This window comes from Thunnus thynnus, chromosome 21 (assembly GCF_963924715.1).
Source record: "Thunnus thynnus chromosome 21, fThuThy2.1, whole genome shotgun sequence".
NCBI lineage: Eukaryota > Metazoa > Chordata > Actinopteri > Scombriformes > Scombridae > Thunnus > Thunnus thynnus.
In genome coordinates this window covers 12,689,983-12,712,594 of record NC_089537.1, presented here as the reverse complement: position 1 = coordinate 12,712,594, position 22,612 = coordinate 12,689,983, and positions in this window count along the sequence as shown.

Here is a 22,612-nt window from a genome sequence, read left to right as displayed (position 1 = left end):
TATGCCTACCGCAACAGGTGTGTTTGGTTATTTGTGTCCACACCAGATGTGCCTTGCCAGGTGGTAAGAGCAGACATGACTCAAAAAGGTTCCTCAAAACAAGAAGGTAATATGGAGTTATATTAGTATAGTATAATTGAAAATATGTTCACCGTCACCAGTCCACTGACTTTGATGAATGTTCTTGAGTGATTGGGTGGTGAATGAGGCTGTGCCTAAATTTTGTGCAAATCCCATCTCATATTTAGGCCAGGTGCCAGACAACAAATTCAGTGGGAAAAGACAAGGGAAAAGGAGAGAGTATATTGGATTATAGTTATTGGACTGAAACTGGTAGTGTTTTGTCCCCTAGTGAATATTGGGTGTATTGATGTCAACATGAAATTGCATGGTCAACTGGTCAAACAACAAGATTAAGAGTCTACAACCATGCTAGCAGCTGGAGTGGTGCTTTGAGCCAAATGGTCACATTAGCAAGCTAACATGTTGATGTTTAATAGGTATAATGTTCACCATGTTCATCATGTTAGCATGCTAATAGGATAATGAATATTAAACATAAAGTACAGCTCGGGCCGATGGGAATGTCATTTTGGGGGTGTTTGGTCATAAAGTATTGGAAAATTTTTAAGTTTGACCTAATGATGGCGTGACATGAAAAGTTAGATCACTTAAGTTATTATGATTCATCCCGACGGGAACATGAACATCTGTACCAAATTGCATGGTAATCCATCCAACAGTTGCTGAGAGATTTCACTCAAAACCACAAATGTGAATTTCATGGAGGTGCTAGAGGTAAAGTCAGGGTATCACTAAAGTCAGTAGGATTCATCCTCTAGGCACCATGAATGTCTGTACAAAATTTCATGGCAATACATCAAATAGTTGTTTAGATATTTTAGTCTGGACTAAATGACCAGCTAATATCGCCATCCATAAAGCGAAGCTGCTAGCATGGCTAAAAATACAAAAATAGTGAAAAATATTCAGTTCAGTATCATTGAAAGCAAAGAGAAGCCGCAAATCTCTGGAACCAGAGAAAGTTTGATCAATCAGCTTATTGTCCACAGCTCTACTGTGTATACTCTTTGGTCATAAACTCTCCACTTTGCCTCTTCACACACACCAAATTCATTAAAATGTACAGCCAGTGTAAGGACAAAGACCTGCAGGTTTGACTTGACAGGAGAGGTTGGTCAGGACTCAGAATCATATTTTACCAGAACAAGTGTTGCTTTATTTGCTTCTGATAAAGCAAAAAAGACACATTACAGTAAGAAAAATGGGTAGAATTTTTAGGCAATATTCAAAAAAGCTGCTTTTTGTGACATATATTTGTCATAGCGATCAATAGCAGAACAACACACCCAGGGCAACAACAGTAACATTTTTCATTTTTGGCATCTTTCAGTTGTGGGAGTGATGATCCGTCTGTACAGTGATTCATGTCCTAAGGGCCTGATTATTGTGTAATATAGTAAAAGAGCTAAAATACTGAGAATTAACACACTATAATTTCTCTCAATGGCAAACCTTCTTTGTGCACTGTGCTTTATCTGGGTTACCTTAAATTGGAAATGCTGCTCAAAATGTTTAGTTAATTAAGGGTTTATCCAAATGTTACAGAAGGCCAGATGAGCTGGTGCTTTGTAGTTTCTGTGTTTCACTGAAGCAGGCTTTTCATTTTTATTGCTCTGCTGTCCTAGAGGTCACAGTGAGTTGAATGAAAGGTCAACTGTGTTCAGTCTAGTAGAGCAGTGGACGGATGAAAAGGCCACGTAGGATTTGACCTTTACTGATGAGCGTCATCGGTGAGTGCGGGAAAACAGGGAAGGAGCGCCTCATTCAGCATAATATCAGGTCTGGACTGTTTGCAGAAATGGAAGGCGAGAAGAAGAAAGGGGTGTTGGGTAAAACAATAAAAGTTTTATTTGTAGCTGTAAAGAACATCTTCCTTTTTATAGTACAGGAAATTGGCTTGATGTGATTTGCTATAACTAAAGTGTTTACATCTAAAGGTATCTCCAAGCATCTATTTCTGTACAGGCAGTAGTTTGAAAACCCTCGTACACAATGAGTGATGATTGAGGGATTCATGTTCTCCTAACGGTGTGATACATGTGGAACCTTGAGGGAGTTGTTTATGAGATTTCCGTAAGGATCCTGAGGGGTAATTTGTAATGCACCTTCAAACTAGTTGTATTTGATTGCCACTGTTGTTCATAGCTTTTGCTTGACAGAGAAAAATGACATGTGGCAAAGGAAGCCTTAATGATGGTGAAATTTATGTGATCACCCTGCAATCAATCAAACCACTCAGAGATTTCCTTTGTAAACGATCTATTCATATACATGTCACACATAAATCTGGTTGCCTTATTGTTATCTAAAATTCATTATTTATGAATTCCAAAAGAATTATGGTCTCATTTGTATATAATAAATGCTCTGTCTCACATTTTAAAGTGGCTAGATGAAGAGAAATGGGTATTTAGGCTACAAGAATCAAGCAATCTGAGGTGTACTGCCTCATTCACAGCCTTTATTAGAGGTGTGAATCAGAAAACACACAGGCTACATGTCATTGTGTGCCTTATGTTAGTACAAAGTGTAAACAAATGTCCACATGAATTGGCCTTTTGCCTTTTTTTTTTTGTCTTCGGCCACCCACATACATCAACACTCATAGGAGGCTAAACACCAACAGTGACATCACTGACAATCAGGCTGAAATCAATAGAATTTGATTGTAATGACGGCCTAGAAGGTGTTGTTCCCGAGAGCGTGACTCAACATGTTGATGGGCTTACATGCAGAGCATTGATTAAATACCGATCACATTCACAGAAGAGTTTGGTTGTTCCTTCTACTGATGAAGTGAGGTATCAGTCGAGGCACGACGTCTTTACCTCCCAGGAACGAACGGCGAGGTTTGCCCGATGTTGTGATAGCTACCTTGTGGTGTGTGTGCCATTATTTCTTAATGGTAAAGACTTTAAGACACAGTGCATAGATTTCTTTTTCACAGAAAGCCATGGAACATTGTGTTCTCTCAATTTTACAGAGGCAAAAGGGGTAAGAAAAGAAATAAGGACATGTGGGAATGACAGAGAAATGACAGTTGACAGCAGCCTTTGAGGGAGCAAGCAACCAGTATAGTATTGTATAGAATAGAAAGGGAATTTTTAAGTGGGAGAGATGAAGAGCGTTGGTCCAATGGGAAGTTTTTCCGAGTTGTTTGGGTCTCGGAAAAATCGTCCGTTGGACCAATGGCGTGGCACCGGAGAAAAATCCGATCGTACTTGCTCTTATACATGAGGATTTCTTTCTTCTCGCCTTCACGAGAGGAGATAGCCTTTAGCAGGGATTTAGAAGTTCATTTGGATTTGAAGGAACATCAAAAGCAGATTCGCTTGTCGAGCTTTAAGTCACATCCGCATGGAGGAGACTCACTGGAAACTGTGATGTTTATAAGCTGATTTTTTTTTTCTGTAAAGATCCCCTTTGGACTCAATATAGAACATACAAAGATACACCGCTTGTAGTAATATTTTGTTTATGATGGATGTTTAATAAAAAAGTTCAATGACGGCTAAAAAATCTTTAAAAGCACATCTACTCCTCCCTCACTGAGCATTCCAGTGTCTATGAATATGCAAACATGAAGCCGCCTCAGGCCTTGTGATCCACCCACGACCACTGCTGGTCCGCTTATACTGTTCTGCACACGGTAACTAGAGAACACAGACACACAAGCCACAAAATTTTAAAAGAAGTCTAGTGGAGTCTCATTTGTGCTTGTACACTCAGAAATGACTGGATTGCAGAGAGAGGCACACTGCAGCTGTCGTATAAAATTTTAAATGAGCCAGCGGGAGAGCTCACTTACATATCTCATCAGATGAAAAAGTAAGCTTTGCAGATTCTAACAATTTCTGCGTGCTGTCTGCACTCATAACAGAGCGAACTATCCAACTGACATGAAAAACACATTTTAAATTGTGGTTGACGGCAGGAAAGTATTGGGGCCACAGTTATTCCCACCGTAATCACACAAGGCCAACATCTGGCCAACATTGTCAATATCACTGAACAGTACATTGTCTGATTTAATGTACTAGCAAACAACAGCTGCTAGCGATGAGCTAACAATGTCAGAGTCACCTAGGAAATAAGTTGCATGGAGAAAGATTTAGACTTTAGTTAATACAATAAATACTTGTATACTAAGCTCCACTTGCAGTTGTAGCTCCAAGATAAACAGTTTGTAGGCTATAGCATTAGGCTTCAGAATCAACTTGCAAGCAAATAAAAAGCAATCTTTTCCATCTCAGGATGGTATTCCTTGGATAAATAGTGGAAGAAAGCTTCCTGGGTATAAACAACAACTAAACAAACTACCGTGAACGTAATCTTCAGGGCAAAGTAATGTGTCACCCAGTACATCAGTGCGCCTCATTGACATGTTTTTAATAGTTTTTGGACAACAACATAGGTTTATGGCACAGAGGAATACAATACATCAGGTATTGGATAAACACACAATACTTATAAGTAGGATCAATTCTTTGTTGGTTTGCACATGAGATTATTTTGACAATACGAAAAAAAAAAGAAAATCACCAGCCATATCCTTTAACATCAAAAGGTGAATCACTTTACTGCCTTCAACTTCACTTGGACCACGATTGGCTTCCAATATTTGTGATGTCACAAATTATATTTGTACATGCACATCTGCAACTCAGATTTCAGGAAGCTGCAGAGAAAATGTTCTTATTAAGCAGAGGAGCTGAACCTTCTGGTGGCCAGTTGTGCATAAAACATAAATCTGTATGAAGTTATTATCCAAGAGAAATGCCAACAACAAAAACACATTTTTTCAGTGGACGGGGATTTTCTGTGTTTTGGCATGGAGACCAGCAGTGTGATAGGTGCTGCCACTTTGATAGATACACTGACATAATGTGTGAGCAGAATCTTTCGCATCATTGCTCCAGGCTGAAGGGAGAATGATGGAGCCAAAGCACTGAATCTTCAGTGAACATTGAAACTCTGGCATTAGCTCAATGTTTCAATGTTGTTGATGAAAAGGCTGTCAAACAGCCACTCGTAGACACAAATCTCTACTGTTGTCCACCTCTCTGCACCACGCCTCAGTTACTCATCCCCACTTGGGACATTAAGCAGAGAAATGACACCAGCAGTGTGATCAGTAGGGGAGATGAGAGTGTACAAATGTAAACTAGGATGTTTACATCTGTTTTTCCCAAGTACATGTATACAACCGCATTCATCTGAAATGCATAAGATGGGGCCACAGTATACCCATGTCCAATCAGTACTCCACCTGCTTCAAGTATCATTACGCCACAGAGGTGATCTCTATGACATTATGTAATTTACTGTGTACATGCATATATGTGGAGCTTTAAGAATCATTTCCACTGCTGTTTGTTAAATTGTTTACTTTCAGGGTTATTTGAGGTAGATGTTTGCGTGGCCTCAATTTGTATAGTAGTTATATTGATGATGATGTATACATTAAATTTGAAGCTGTCCTGTTAATGTCGGCACAGGTGTATTTACCACTCACAGCATTAGTTCTACTATAGCTGCATTTGGCCAGCAGTTGCCTGAAGCCTTGGCTCCTTTCACTGCGGAGACAGGCTCTGTTGAAAATTTCAGCGGTGACTAAAATGTGGCCTTCTCTAATCTCCTGGATTCAGTTGCACCTCTTACTACCAGAACTAGGCGACTAAAGAGGTCTACACCCTGGTTTAATGAAGGGACACATGCCCTTAAGCGGGCCTGCAGGAGACTGGAACATAAATGGCAAAGATCAAAATTGGAAGTTTTTTACCTATCTTGGAATGAGTGTTTATTGCAACACAAACATGCTTTATCTGTTGTGAAAACAGCATATTTTTCTTTCTTAATCAATATTAATAAACACAATCCTAGATTTCTCTTCGACACTGTAGCCAAACTTACAAAAAATCAGCAGTCTATTAACTGCCCACCTATCACGGCTCATAAGTTTCTAGACTTTTTAGAAACAAAATTAGTTCTTCAACTCCAGCTACTCCTACTGATCCTGTCTTACCAAAGTCATATTTATACAAAGAGTCACAGATAGTCTCTGTTACTACAGTTTTTGAGACTACCTCCCTTGAAACTTGTGACTAATCTCATGTCAGCTTCTAAACCAACTACTTGCCTACTTGACCCTTTACCAGCAAAACTTTTTAAAGACCTCTGGTCTTTTCTGGGACCCTACAATGCTAGATGTTGTTAATTTATCACTTACTGCTGGCATTGTCCCCAGAAGTTTTAAGTGTTAAGGTTAAACCTCTACTTTAGAAACCGCACCTCGATCCAGGGTCTCTTAATAACTATCGACCAGTCTCTAATCTTCCAATCTTTCCTAAAGTACTAGAGGGAGTTTTGTTTCAACAACTTTCAACTCATATAAAAGAAAATTATCTATATAAACCTTTTAAATCAGTTTCAGGGTCTGTCACTCCACTGAAACTGCTCTAATCAGAGTGATAAATGATCCTCTACTTGCTATGGATTCAGATTCCACCTCTGTGCTTCTATTACTGGATCTGAGAGCAGCCTTTGACACCATTGATCACTGTGTACTATTAGACTGAATTGTAATTTTGGTTAACTTATCTGAAAGAACACAGTGTGTTTGCTATAATAATATAACATCTACATTCTCTGATGTTAAATATGGAGTACCTCAGGGCTTGGCTCTTGGCCCTCGCCTTTTTCTCTCTTTGTATTGTGCCTCATGGCCAAATTATACATAGTCATGGAATAAATTTCCATTGCTACACAGATGATACTCAGCTGAATGTGCCTATGGGCTGATGATCATACTTAAATTACAAAATTAGAAGCCTGCTTGGATGTGTGAAAAATTGAATGTCACTTAATATCCTGTCTCTAAATTCGGATAAAACTGAAATGCTGGTTGTTGGCCCTGCTAGACACAGACACCAGTTTGATCAAGTAACAGTAATGTTCAACGACTGTGTGATTTCACAAAGTGTGACAGCCAAAGAATCTCAGTGTTATGTTTGATCCCAGCCTCTCCTTTGAGAAGTGCATTAAAGAAATCACCAAGACTGCCTTTTTCCACTTAAGTAACATAGCTAAAATTTGGTTTTCCCTGTCCACGGCTGATACAGAGACTCTTAATACATGCATTTGTTTTATCCAGACTTGAGTACTGTAATGTCCTGTTCTGTACTAAAAGTCTTCAGATGGTGCAGCTAGAATCTTAACTAAAACAAGAACATTTGACCATATTACACCAATTCTAGCCTCCCTTCATTGGCTTCCTATTCATGTTCGATCAGACTTCAAGGTTTTTCTGCTGATTTATAAAATCCTAAATGGGCATGCCCCATCATACCTGTTTGATCTCCTTAAACCTTATGTTCCATCTCGAGCTGTCTGCTTTCAAAATGCAGGGCTCCTGTGTGTACTCAAAGTTAAAAAGACATCAGCAGGCAGCAGGGCCGATTCCTATCGGGCCCTGTTCTTATGGAATAATCTCCCTGCTGACATCAGGCAATCTGGGTCTGTTGAGTCCTTTAAATATAAACTTAAAACTCATCTTTTTGCCTTAACCTACAATTAGTTGCCTTTCGTTGATAACTTCATGAGCTTGTACTGCCCAGAGGGTCGGTTTCTGTCTCAATAAATTTACTAAGTGTTGTCCTGCCGACGAGATTATTGATTATTGCAAGTGCTCTTGTAACCATTGCATATCTATCCTTCTGTTTGTTTGTTCCACAAGTACTTGAGCATCCGGGCTTTGTGCCCTTCTCTCTTCTCTCTCTATTTTCTCCTCCTGTCCTCTCTTGTCTCTCAGGCATCTCTTTCTGGACCAGCACCCGTCCTGGAACCGCTCTGCTTCCCTGGCTGTTGGTGCCAATTCCTGAGGTTTTGGATCTGGTTCCCCATCCTGCAAGAGCTTAGCCTTGCCTCATGTCTCTCTGTCTCTGAATGATGTCTTTATCCTTCTCTCTCTACTGTGTGACTAATGTCTTTTTGTATGTCTTCTCCCGTGTATGTGAATGGTGTGATGTGAGTCTTCCCTGTGTGCATGTGTAGTCTGTGATCCTGCCAGGTCTCCATGGTGATTGAGGTGAAGTGGCTCAGGTCCTTTTCTGTTCTGGTGGCACCTGAAAGCTGCTTGGCATCCTTTTCATCACATTCTTCATATGTATTATCAATCCATTATAATATTTTTACCTTGTTCAATGCTGTATTCTGTAATTTGTGTTTTATTCTGTACACACATTTATTGCACAGAATAAAAAAACATTTTTGTCACTGTTAAAGGGGTTTTTAAGGGAGTTTTTCCTTATTTGAATCGAGGGTCTCAGTACAGAGGATGTTGTATCGCTGTAAAGACTGTAAAGCACCCTGCGGCAGATTCGTGATATTGGGCTATACAATTAAAATTGACTTGGCTTGACAATGTGTGAGCAGAATCTTTTGCATCATTGCTCCAGGCTGAAGGAAGTGTGTGTTTCTGTGAATGATGGAGCCAAAACACTCATCGAAACTCTGGCATTAGGTCGATGTTTCAATGTTGTTGATGAAAAGACTGTCAAACAGGAACACGTAGACACAAACCTCTGCTGTTGTCCACCTCTCTGCACCACGTCTCAGTTACTCATCCCCACTTTGGACATTTAGCAGAGAAATGACACCAACAGTGTGATCAGTAGGGGAGATGAGAGTGTACAAATGTAAACCGGGAAATTTACATCTGTTTTTCAAATACAGACATCTATACAACCGCTTTCATTTGAAATGCATAAGATGGGGCCGCAGTATACCCATGTCCAATCAGCAGTACTCCACCTGCTTCAAGTATCATTACGCCACAGAGGTGATCTTTGTGACACTATGTAATTAACTGTGTACATGCATATATGTGGTGCTTTAAGAATCATTTCCACTGCTGTTTGTTAAATTGTTTACCTTCAGGGTTATTTGAGGTTGAAGTTTGCATGACCTCAATTTATATAGTAGTTATATTGATGATGATGTATACAGAGACATTATACACAAGAGGCGTATAAATAAGTGCAATAGTTTAGTTCCATATACATGAATTGACTTGAGACATTTACACAGACTTCAGTTTGTATAGCTTATATTTACAGTTTTAGTAAGAAGAAAGAAATTGGCTGCATTTATTCAAACAAATATAAAAGATGCAAAAGATTGTGCACAAAGAAATGCATAAAAATAAACCTATTATTGCAAAGAAATAAATAGGAAGTGTTGCATTCATTTGCAAGTAGGTACAGGAGCTGAAACAGGAGCAGAATATTATTTCAGCCTGTTACTCCCTAAGGCTACATGCCTCTTGGACACTGCTGGCCTTAGCGTGTCTTGCTGTTGCAACATCTTATATCTAAGTACACAAGGGAGTCTGAATTTGCATTTTTCATCCAAAGGAGTAGCTGCGTTACTATATTTTCAATCAAAAACACCAAGCAGGACATGCTAAGATGATAGTGTAGTGATAGCTGAGACATAATCAAAGTTTAATCAAAGCAGGTGTGGTTGTAAAATAATCCACAAAAATACATGAGCACTGTATCTTCTGAGAGTTTGACTAAAGATGTTTGCAGTCTCCAAGGATTTTAGATTTCTTTGTACTGTCATTATTAATGCACTGTTATGTGTGCTAGAGATGTGGATGTCAGTGTCGGTCTGATGGTTGGTCCATCAGCTAGTCCAGATGGAAATATCTTAACAACTATATGAATCAAAACACAGGCAAATTTACAAAACCCCTTAAAAACTAAAAGATATACTATAACAGGGAGGTCAGATGAGGGTTTCTCAATCTTTTTCTTGTATCCCAAGGTGAAATGATTTTTGGAGGAGAGAGAGAGAGTAAAAAAAATGTTTTTATAATTGCATCTGAACTGATAAGATAACCTTTATTGATCCCCGGGAACAAATTCAGTTCTTACAGCAACCTGAAGTTTGATAACTATAGAATCTGAATCTGAATATAATAATGAATAATATTATAAAAACATATTATATTAGTGTCAAGTTAATCAGTTTATCAAAGCTATCTTTTTCTCAACTATCTTAAATAAGACTAATTTGCTATGAAGTCTATGTAAATGAGACTTTTAAAATTAAAAACATTGCCAACTGCGCTACAGCTTCATTGTGTTCAGCTTTGTTCATATCATGCAGAAAATCTTTATAAACCTTTAGAAGGAGATTTTATTTTAAAAAATCTATATTTTTTCAGTTGTTTCCTGTGGACTAACACAGCCCTTTCCCTTCTTATTTCCCACTCAAGACATTGCTCAAAAACCACAAATTGAGCCATATTTTCCCTCTTTTTGTCAGCAGGTGACACTGATTGTTATTTGTCATCAGGTGTCACTGATTGTTACCATGGAAACACCAATCTTAGCCACCCTGAGATTGGGTGGCTAACATTTTAGGCTTAAAATAAGCCTTTATTTTTATTCTTTATTGTTGTGCAGCTCTCTAACTTAGAATAAGAATAAAACTGTTACCTGTACAACATTTTTATTAAACAGCTGAAGTTCACCTATAAAAGTGTAAAAACTCATGGTGGGTCACTGACGACATCTCTGTGGCCGCTTTAGGACTATTTCAGCTATTTTGAGAGCGATTGTTGCGTCTGTGATGATTCAAGCGCATGTTTTCTCTGTGACTTTGCATTCCGGTGTTGTTGTGGATGCTGCTGATGTTTGAGCTTGCTTGCAGCCAGCTGGGTCGGGTTGTTGTTGCTGGAGATGTGGAGGTCAGACACAGCGTTAGCTGCAGGGGCAAAAGAACAGCTGGGCAAAACGGGATACCGCCTGCAGCTGAAGAAAGGCCAGGCACCCCTGTGTCTGACTACCAAGTGTACTTGCACATGTGCTCATGCCACGCTTCATGCATGCAGATTTGTCTTCATTTGTACATGGTTAGACACAGTTTTAACTTAATTTGCATGTAACCTCTGTTCTGTTCCCTGTGAATCGCCAGTGACATTGCTCTGGATTTGGGAATGAGATGACAGCCACTGGTTAGAGGAAACCTCCTCCGCTACTCATCAGGTACTCATTAAGTCTCCAGCAGAAGCACTGTCTTTCCTGATTTAGCTGACGTATCAACAGCAAAAGAGGAGATAAAAGAAGAATCAGGAAAAAGAAAGCCCAATGAAAATGGGGTAAAGGGAAAAGTTAAAATGAAGATTTGAAGCACAGAGTTGACAAAAAAGGACGTGTTGTGTGGTAGAGAAACAATCTATTTTCTGTGACTAAGGGAGAGGCAGATTGTTAGCATTTAGTGATTGATTGAGATTGCTCTTGCACTGTTTAGATGACCTCTTTGTAATTGTACTTTGAGTACACATACACACACTCTTCTCAATAGGGCCAAAGATTGGGCTGTGTTATGGGTGGAATTGTGTGGAATGAAAATCATCTATTTGTGCTCATCGATTAAGCATTGTTCCCCGGGGTCTTTCAATCTGCAGATTTAATTAACAAGTTTCACAGGACTAACAGGCAGCAGGGGCCTGCAGCTGGGAGAGCGAGAGTGGATTATAGTTATGAGGAGAAGCAGAATATAAAAGAAAAGGGAAGGTGTGAGAGACAAAAAGGCAATTGGTATGAGAAATAGACGAGGCCTTGGGTAACAGAGAAGAAAGGACAAAGAAGTTCATAGATTAGAGTTCAAGAAAGGAGTGTAACTCAGCAGCACACATCAGATGTACATTTTTAGTACTTAAAGAAATCTTTAGACATTTTGGAAATACACTTATTTGCTATCTTGCTTAGAGTTAGAAGATCAATACTTCAGTGATGAAAACTGACAATGGAAATTATTTAAATTTTAGCTTTTAGGGAATGTTACTAGCTGATTGCTAATTGCATCATAATTCTGTGGTCACTTCTCACAGTTCCTGGCAGGATATGACTGACAGTTTATCGAATCAATAGACAGTCAGGATTTCACTCCAGAAGTAGAAAAACCTCATTAATAATCCCATCGACAACTATGTTAATTATTAAAAATCCAGCTTTGGAACATAACCATATGTTTAGATAAGGACGGGAGTTCTCTGCAAAATGATCTAATATCGATATTTATCCAATATTTATGTTTTTTAGCAGCCTTTATCAAACATTGTATCCCATGAGTTCTTGACATTTGAAGGCTAAATGTATCAGCTCGACAGAGGTGATGAGTACTTGGAAAGAGAGGCGCGAACGCTATGTCTTTACACAGCACAGATTACAATTAGAAAGTTGAAAAATGACTAAAGAAGAAGGCGTTGGGGAGTTTTATGGATATGGACAAAACCAAGTTACAGTGACTTTAGTATCCGTGCTGCATTGCGCGTCAGCAGACAAGCAAAGCACATATCTGATTGCAAAGCAGAAAGAGCTGGAGATTGAACCATTCGGAAATGTTGACACAAGAGAAGGCAAGAAATGAGGGTGGAAACAAGATGCGTGTGTGGACCCAGTTTAGTACTCTCAGACTCTGCAGCCTGGTGCTGGAGTCACATGTACAGAGTGTTGTATCTCACCCAACAGAGAGAGGAAGCAGAAAGGAGAGGAAAATTAAAACAGAGCAAGCAGGGTAGATAGTAAGAAGTCTGCCAGGAAACAGAGAGATGAAGTGTGTGTCTAGGCGGTGATTAAGGTAGCCGGTTGCATCCAGTTGCTTGTGAGGTTGTGATAAAAAAACTAGAAGTAAACACAAACTCTGGAAGTGTGGAAAGCTTTCCGAATAAGCACAAGTGAGGAATGATTTTTCGTTGCTCTTCCCAGCTCTGGTGAATATTTCTTTGTCAAAGCATCAGCAGCCTGCTTAAAATGGACGAAGGGCGCAAGAGCAAAGTGTGTAATTAGTGAGTCATTACGGCAATTTGGGTTTAAATGTGATGTAATTATACAATATTTCATGCTGCATGTATTTTAAACTCTATAGGAGGAAAATGTTAAAAACCAAGTCTATATGTTCTGTCTCTTTCCTGATCTGTTTTGCACCCAAGCACCATCATACATGTGAATGCACATTTTTCTCACCAACCACTTTTCTCCTAACCCAGCGAGTCACTCCCTGTCATCCCCGTCAGCCAAGGTGGTGGGGAGGTCTCGCTTTAATTGCGCAACAGATTGACAGAATAAGGGGAGCCCCAGTGCTGGGGGTCCAGAGTGAGAAACGTGCGACCGTGCATAGAATGCATTACTTATGCATGCCAACTCCTGATACATTATTGAATGTGTGCCTCTATTTAAGAAGCACAGCTTATCTGCTACTAAGTGCAATTTGCAAGATATAGTACGGTCTTCAGTTTGGGTAAAATAATAATTTCATCGCCATAATTTCCTCCAGAAGGAATCCATTTCTCAAGGGAAATACAGGCACTTGTGTATTGAGGTAGTTTCCTCCGTTCGCAGTCAAAGAGGGAGAGTGGTTTGTTCCTCAGATTAATCCTGATAGGTGTGGTGGGGCTTTTCTGCCTCTATCTTTGTCCTCCACTTCCCTTCTGCTCATTAACACCAAAAGTAGCTCCCTGCTTGAAACCTGGCTTGTAGATAATAATCACACGGCTGCATTGTGATGGTAATTCTCAGGGCAGCAGCATTTGCCCTTTAATCTCTTCCACAGAAGAGGATCTAAAGAACCATCGAAACGAAGCACTCACCCTGAAGAGCTGGAGTACACTGGCTACTATGCAAAACTTTGAGTGTCTGTATGTGTGTGATAGTGTATGCACACATTTGTGTGTGCTTTTATTTGCATGGGTGTGTGACTGTGTGTATGTGTGAGGGTTTCTCGGGGGCTTATCAGTCGATCCCTCGGTGCAGGGTCTGTAATTGACTGTTCACGTAGCGTATTCAATGAACTCCAGTCGGAGTGTTCATGCTGCACCTTGATGTTGTTTTGCATACAAATGTCAAAGCGTTCGCCACAGGTTTGCTCTGTTCTTGCTCTATGTCCACATCTGATAAAGATAGAATAGGTTTGTACTATGCACCTTGTTTTTAAAGGTGTCTTTAAAAGTTGAAATAATTCACTTTGAAAAGTCCTTTGAAACATCTGCTTTCCCCCTCTTTACCAATACTCTGCATCACCAACCGTCTAGAACTAATTATATCTAATCAAGAGAAATAGTTACCTGATATCCTCAGTGCTACTAATGAATGTTAGTCACGAAACCCATGAAGAACATTCTCCTCTTGAGGCCTCCTTAGCTGCTCTGAGATAAATACTGTTGGGGATACATGAAGAAGATGTGAGGGAGCGTGGGGAGAAAAAAGAGTGATCGTCAGTGCACGAGTATGTACAGATATACATGCTATCAGAGGGAGCCCAGACTGCTGCTGAAGATTAAAAAACAACACAAAGTCCAGTCACGTTTCGTTGTAACAATCCAGCTGGAGCTTCTGAATTGGCCAATCAATACAACATGACCCTGAAAGAAAGCAGGGTTAAAGACACCAAAACAGTGGCTGGAGTTTCAGATTGTATGAACAAAAACCACGACATGTAGTTGGTAGAGCGGGTTGACATTTAATCATCTCCTCCTGTCTACAAGTTGAATTGTTTGAGCAAGACACTGAATATCAAATTTGATCTGTTGCACGTGTGTGGGAAAGTTAAATCTCAATGTATGGAAGCTCAGTTCTGCCAAGAAAATAAAAAATAGATGAAAAGTTATACATGATAATAATAAAAATATTTATACTATAACCAACTTATCTCATAAATTCTACTTACCATAATATTTGTATTTATTTATTTAAATGTATTTATTTTTTTCATTTTAAAAGTAAATGATTAAAGTGTGACTGAATGCATAAAATAGTGAATAGGTTTTTCCTTCTTCTTGTGTAACATTTTGACTACAGACTACATATAGTGACTACAGTCACTTTATACCCACTAGAGTAGAAAAGTATTATGATTATGCTTAATAAAGTCCGATCTATACAAAGATCACTTGTGCGGTCATGTTTCCCAGAAGGAAGCCTGCCTAAATAAATAAATACTAAAATAAACTCTTTATGTCTGAATTAAACCATCTCAGCTTTACTGTGATTACATTCAGTGTGTCATATTATGTATGCAAATGTTTTTATATGTGTGTGTGAATGTGTGGGATACACTGCATCGTTTGCTTTGATCTTCTGTAATTGGTTGACATGTTTAAAGGGTTTTAACTTCCCTCCTGGCCACATTATGCATTCATTAGAATTGAATGGTATTAACCTGTCACCGGGGGAACCTTTGCGTACACACACATACTTGTTTTTGTCGCTTAGGAGGACAACGCGTCGATTTACACTGGTGCAGTTCCCGTTCAAGACGTGCCTGTTCGGAATGGATCGATTGCTTGGCCTCTGGTATTGCTGCTCCAATGCATTTAAAAATTAATATTGTTGATGTGAAGTGTGAATGAGTATGTACACCAACAACATGAAAAAAAACAGAGAGCTTTTGAAAAAATGTGCATAATAAAATAGAATGGATTGATCATGTTGGACTCTTAGATTGTTTATTTTCTGTGGCTTCAGTTCAGATCATTTGAGTGGTTATATTTGTTCAAAAGATTTATGCTTATATGAGGCATACTGGTTTTGAACTGCCCATGGGAAGTAGACTAAGAGTCAGTCCATTCTTGATTAAAAGCTGTTTTTTTTTCAAGCACGCCATGTAAAAAAAAACTTTTCTTGAACTGAGCTGATATTACAAAGTGATGTGAAAACACTGCAGACCACTGATTGGTCAGTCATTTATTTATTCCACCGCTCCCTCTCCTCTCTCTGCCTCTCTCTCTCTCTTTCTCTATTTTTTCAATTCAATGGGCTTTACGGCATGAAAGTTTCGAGAACAATGTAATTTATATTAATTATATATATAGGCTACAGTATATCCTGTGCATGTATTTGTGTCTGTGTGTGAATGCATGTCTGTCTAGGTCATTCACTGTCCCTCAGGTTGTGGCATGTTGACACTTATTGGGCAGCAAAATATGCCCTGTCTCCTTCTCCTAGGAGTATTTTTTAATTTTGAGAGGTCATTAAGCTCTTTGAAATCTGAAATTACAGAGTTGAACATGTTAAAGTAAATGTTCCTTATTTCATTGAATATTTGACAGGAGGAAGTAGTAGTCTAATAGTGTCTCTCTCTCTCTCTCTATCTCCTCAGCTGCCGTGCTTGAAACACAGCACTCACACGAGGAAAAAACAACACAGAGTTGTCCTGTTGTTCTTTGTATTTGCTGCTGCTTTAGTTGGATGTAATCATTGAATGAGAAGGAGAAATGCAGAGGAGGAAAATGAAACAGAAACTAAGAGCATCTGTCTCCACAGTAAATCACCTGTTGAGTGTTTGATGGTTGTTTATTTGTGCTTTAGAACATAACCGCCAAGAGACAATCAGAAAACAACCTTGTATTTCTGTCATTCACAGGCTTTCTCTCTGTCAGAGAAAGCTTTCCAGCGCTGTCTCTCTGACGCTTACTCCTGCTCTCAGCTCGCTCGCCCTCTCTCTCTCTTTCTTGTCTTTTTTTTAAAATGAGCCAAGAAACCCACAGCAAAACCAAACTTTTAATATCATCAAACAAAGTGATATGTCGTCCCCTCCTCTCTCTCATGGCAGGGTTATACAGCTCTGATCATGACATGCAGTTGCAGAGCCCAGAAGCCCTGCCCCACTGCTGCAGAACGGAGCAGCTTGCTGTTCGCTTGTTTATTCAGAGTTTATTAATATTGATTGTGTTATGTGTTGAAATTACACCAACTTTGACACTGCACATCCTTGGATCCCCAGCAATACATCTACCAAGTGTGAAGCAGATCGGATAAATGGTTCTCGAGATATGCAAAGGACATACAGACAGAGATTCCCTCCTTTAGTAGAGAAGATTCATTCCCTAGATACTTACCCTAACCTCAACCTTGGACTAACCCTAATCTTGACCTAAAACCAACTCTAAAATTTTATGATTAAATGAATAGTTGGATATGCTTTCTCACTTTCTTGCCGAAAGTTTGTTGAGGAAAGTGATAATACTCTCATGTTTGCATGCTGAGCAGCTGTGGTGGAAACCGCCTTTCCATGATCAAATGAATGTGCCAGTGAGTGTGCAAAGATGACATTATGTCAATCAGAGACAGTTCCCAGGGAGTTAGCAAGAAGGCTAATCTGTGATGTAGCATTTTGGTTTTCTCTGTGAGATGATTAAAGGCCGCCAGGCCCATTTTTATTTAGAGAAAAAGGCAAAGATGCTGAGACAGTATAAATCATACTTGTATTATCACCAAAGCGTCAAGGTCACTCATGAACTCAGCAATAATGACCAAATGGTTGAATATGATTAAAAAAACGAAGTGGAAATAATAGAAAATAAGCTCCACAATAGGAAAGGTTAAGAAGGGTATAAAATATGATGATTTATGATTTTGCATTAGGTTTTTATCCCAGGATGAAGGCCTTGGTTTGCTTTGTATTGCTCTTTATGCACAGTAAACCTATTCACATTGAACTCTACCAGCTTCCAGTGTATTTTTGAGACTTTCTCTTATTGTAGGTTTTGAGTTTAATACTAAGTTGTGGGTGAACTGAAGATTTATCGGCCCATTTGAAGATTTTCCAAGACACAGCCAGTTAGATTAGTTTAGCATAAAGCCCGAGAACAGGAGAGACAGTTAGTTTATCTCAGAAGGAAACAAAATCTGTCTATTGGCACCTTTAAAATTCACTAATTAACATGGTATATTATGTTTGTTTAATCAGTACTAAAACTTAAGTTTTTAGAATTACAATTTGTGGTTTATGGTTTATTTAGAGCAAATGAATTATTAATTCATTTAATAATTCAATAATTATTGAATTAGTTTTTATTATTATTAGTCTTTATTAAACAAAGACCATGCATAAAACCATTAATCTCAAAATGAGAAAAATGGAAATTAATCCATTTGGTTTTTGTGCGGATTATACAAATGAGATATAACATGGTAATTAATGAGTGTCTGAGATTGTATTACCTTTGGGCAGAGCCACGCTACTGTTTCCCCTTGTTTCTAGTCTTTATGCTGACCTAAGCTAATGGGCTGCTGGCTGTAGCTACATATGCAGATATGAGAGAACTACACAATACTGTGTAATTCCCAGAATGTCTAATTATATCATAACCTTCTGGGGACCAGCTTTTTTTCCCAAATGGGAGGTGAGTCCTACATAATTTGACTATGTGAAGTGATTTTGCCTCCACAACATAATTAATCCACTTAGTACACACACACACACATGCACACACACACACACGAGTCAGATGACAGTCAACTCATGCTGTCTCCCTACATTTGTTTGTGTCAGACATAGACTGTATATAAAGATGGGTGTCGCTAGGTGTGATGTCACCCATAGGTTCACATTGGAGCCAGTTTGAATCCTAGAGTTGGAGCTAATGGTCAGTATGCTTATGTAATTGCACTTCACTTCACACTCTGGAAACATGCCCTGCTACCTTGGACCAAAGTGAATGCTAGCTCTGACCAACACCAACCGCTGCACACTTGACCTAACGTTAGCTACTTTAGCTAAACTGTGCTAACAAGGCAGGTATCGTAATCAAGTAACATTAAACTTACCGAAATATTTCATGACAGACTAGACACTAGTTAGTGTAACTCCTGAACAACAAACACAGTAGAACTGCGTGTCTGGAGAAAAATCAGTTTATTCTTTAAACATAATCACAGAAAGTCAGAGTCAGTACGAGTCCTGGAGCCAGGGAGCGAACTGTCAATCACAGCTGTCAGTCAACACCCACATGGCAGACGTCAAAGCTACCATAAGTCTTCAAATCTTATTAACGGAGCAATATTTTCTAAAATGACCACCAGCACACTTACTAGAGAGCCCAAATTTAGCGATTGAGACCATAAATGACTTGTTGAAAAAAAAATTGACTTAGTATTTCTTGAGAGAAGTTGATGCTTTTAGAATTGGAGTCAGTTGGAGCCAGGGATTTTTTCTGGAGCCAGCATCTTGTTGCCATCAGTGGCATATTGCACCTTAAGGTACTTTCGCACTGGCTTCAGACCAGGAGATGGAACCAGACATATTCACTTCCAATCTTAAAAACAGACTCAACAGCAAGTGAATGAAAGAACAAGACGTCGCTATTTATTTCAAGATTGGTGCCCTCCTCACACATGACCCCTTAACCTCAAAATGGCATCGAATTAACAGTAAAGGCTGCATATGTACAAAAGACAGTGAGCGACAGAGAGGGGAGGATGATTATCATGCTGCTTTGACACGTTTGTGGGAGGATAAAAGTGGGAGGCATTGGTGGAAGGAGAGAGGAACAGACTGAGTGTCAGTCATGGCGTGCAGCCACCCCTGTCTGTAATCAACATCTTTATCCATCATCATTAGCCACGGCTAAACACTGCAACTGTCTATCACATCTGTCCTTCCACCCACAGAAATGCACAAAGCCTCTCATATCCATTGAGACAGAGGGAAGAAGCAGGAGGAGACTTGCTATTTGTGCGGGAACTGGAGTGGTGGCACTCAGTCGTCAACTTATTTTTGCCCTGTGTGCGTTGCCTCCCTAGTCACATGTGTGACCACGTCTGGGTAATTAGACAATGAGCAGCCATCATTCAAGCACGCATCCTCTTCCTTCTGAAACCTGCTGATAAACATGCACAAGCCTCATTGCATTTATCTTTTCCTTCCTCCAATGTGTCATCCTCAACTAGCAGACTACCGAACATACTGAGCAGTGCAGCCAAACCTGCCCTCTGCCTTTCACTCATGGATGGGCTCCTTCATTTTTAAACTTTCCTGCTCACTTAGATCTGTTTACACATGTTCCATCATGGTAGCTACACAAATGCGCACAGACGCAAAGAAAATAAGCACCTGTTTGTGGCTGCACAGACATGCACACATCAGACTCATGCATGTTATGCAGGAAATAATATAATTCCCAAAGCCCATGTATGTATCCATCCATCCATATATGCATATAGCTGCGCAGCATACATACTGACAGTAAGTACAGTACATACATACAAATATACTTGAGATTAAGTGGAGCTCACTTAAAATCTGTTGGCATAGTTTTATCCTGGGATAAATATTCAGGACTATAACTGCTTTGAGAGCACAGAGTCATGTCCATTTCTGTTTTTTGCCTCACTAGCAGCAGGAGTCTAAGGAGAGTCATGCATGTTTGTTGGCCATTTAGTCTGCCAGTCTATCACTTTTGTTCAGAGAAGGATATCTCAAAAAGGAATGGGTAAATCAGTGGTTCTCAAACTTTTCAGCCATGTCTATGAGGCTTTTTTGCTATCTTTATTCAGCGGCGTGGTCTTTCATTTTGAGAGCATGATTTATTGATTTCACGTTCAGATTTCCCTCAAACCCTGCCCTCGCACTCAAATAGCCCCTGCTTGCACTTAGATTTGCTCTGCTTCTTCTCAAACTGTATGCTGGCACTCAGATGTATTGTTGCTTGCACAGATTTCCTGCTCTCCAGCTTCAGTCCTTCTCCTTGCACTCAGGCTGCTTCTGGGCGCTCGTGAAACGTCTGCTCTCAGATTTCTGCTCTGCTCTTGCATTTTTTTGTGCAATAACCCTGTCAAAATCCTGCAACCAACAGAATGCCAGGTGTAGTATTAACAAATGATATGATCCCTGCCTCCATGTGGGCAGGTTCGCTTTACTTCTTAGAGCGTCCTGTACGGGCATGTACACTTTAACTGGGTTCGTCCACTCCCGCCCTCCAGGGCTTTATTAAATGTACTTCCCTTGCTTTCTTTATGACTTTTGGAATAAAAGGAGAGTTAATATATATACTAGTGTCTACATGTTTTCTTTTACTATAATGGCTACATACAAACACTAAAATAAAGAAGAAAAAAAAGAAACACAGTTTTGTCCATTTTGTTGTTAGTTGCCTAGCAACAGTGTTCACGTAACATACAGCACTTGAAAGCCAACATGTTATCATGGAAGGATTCTCATGCCACAAATATGACTTAACCACTTGAGGTCCTTGACTTTGGTGGTCCGCTAGACTCCTCCTGAGTCATGAAGGTGACGTTGTTTTCTCTGTCATTGTACTATTACATGTAGCTATTATAGTAAAAAGTACAGGCTCTGGTATATATATATTCCACAAGTCATAAAGAAAACAAGGGAAATACATTTAATAAAGACCTGGCGGGCAGGAGTGGATGAACCCGGTTAAAGAGTAACTGCTCATTAAGGACGCTCTAAGAAGTAAAAGTGAACGGACCCGCAAGGAGCAGGGATCATTTCATTGGTCAACACTACACCTGGCCTTCTATTGGTCTACATGTCTCCCTTACAGTAGGTAGCAGAAAAGATGTCATGACTCTCTTACACCAATTAAATGAACATCTTTTGACTTTTTACGTGAGTTAGTGTAAAACTACCAGAGGTTTTGGACAAAGCTTTCAAGAGCATCAGTTTTTGTAATGTTTTGGTTTTGACTGACTTAGCGTCTTTAATTCTCTCCTCCTACATTCCTCCTACATTTCTTAAGTAACCTGAATCTTACCATGAAAGCATATTCATGGTTCCCAGAGGAGGAATTCCAGTGTTTTAAGTATGTTACTAAATAATATAAGTATATTTGATCCTTCGAGCCATTTCATGTTGTTATGAACACTGCAGCTGCTTGAGGCCTCTGGAGTGGTTTTAGGTCTTTGGGGCTTTGGGCTCATATTCAGTTCATTTACAGTAAGAGATGAACAGTATTTTCCCTGAATGGCTGAATGTAATCTGGAGATGCATATACACAGCTGCACAGTATTTATCAACTAAATTGGATCTTTAATAAAATTCATTTATATTTAAATTCAGTTAGAGAGAAAAAGAGCAAACACCTCTTCCCATGATCATGGAATCTAAACCTCAGTATGTTTTACGCCCTTATTGCACCCTTGCTAATATACATTTATTTAACATTGTATTAAATATTGATTTCAGTTGCATAAGTATTTTTGGAGAGGGGACACATAAATTAATGCTATGGGTTAATAACGTTTCACTTAAGATGATCACGAACTGGAGGTCCCTTTCGCATCACAGCATGCATCCATAAATACAGACACGCATGCACACACACATACACATCTGGTGCGTCATCATCATGAGTAGTCTTAGTCAACGCAATGGCACAAAGTGTCAGGGGAGCAGGTGTTTATGCCTCTCAGAGAAATAAGAGAGCTTGAGATGTAGGCTGAGAAAGACCAACCCCCCCTCTCCTCCCAGGCAGCTATCCATCTACCTTCTTTTCCCCTCCTACAGTCATTTTTTTATCCTTGTTCTTTCAATCATTTTTTTCCCTTTTTGGCTTTACTCCTTCCTACTCAGCTTTCCCATCATCCCTTATCTCATCCTGTGTTTTTCTGTCCAGATTCATCCTCCTTCTGTGCCACCGTTGCTCGTCTTTTAAACCCTTTCTGTCTCTAAATCTCCTAATATCCTGTTCGCTCAATTGGCCTCCTCTTGCGTT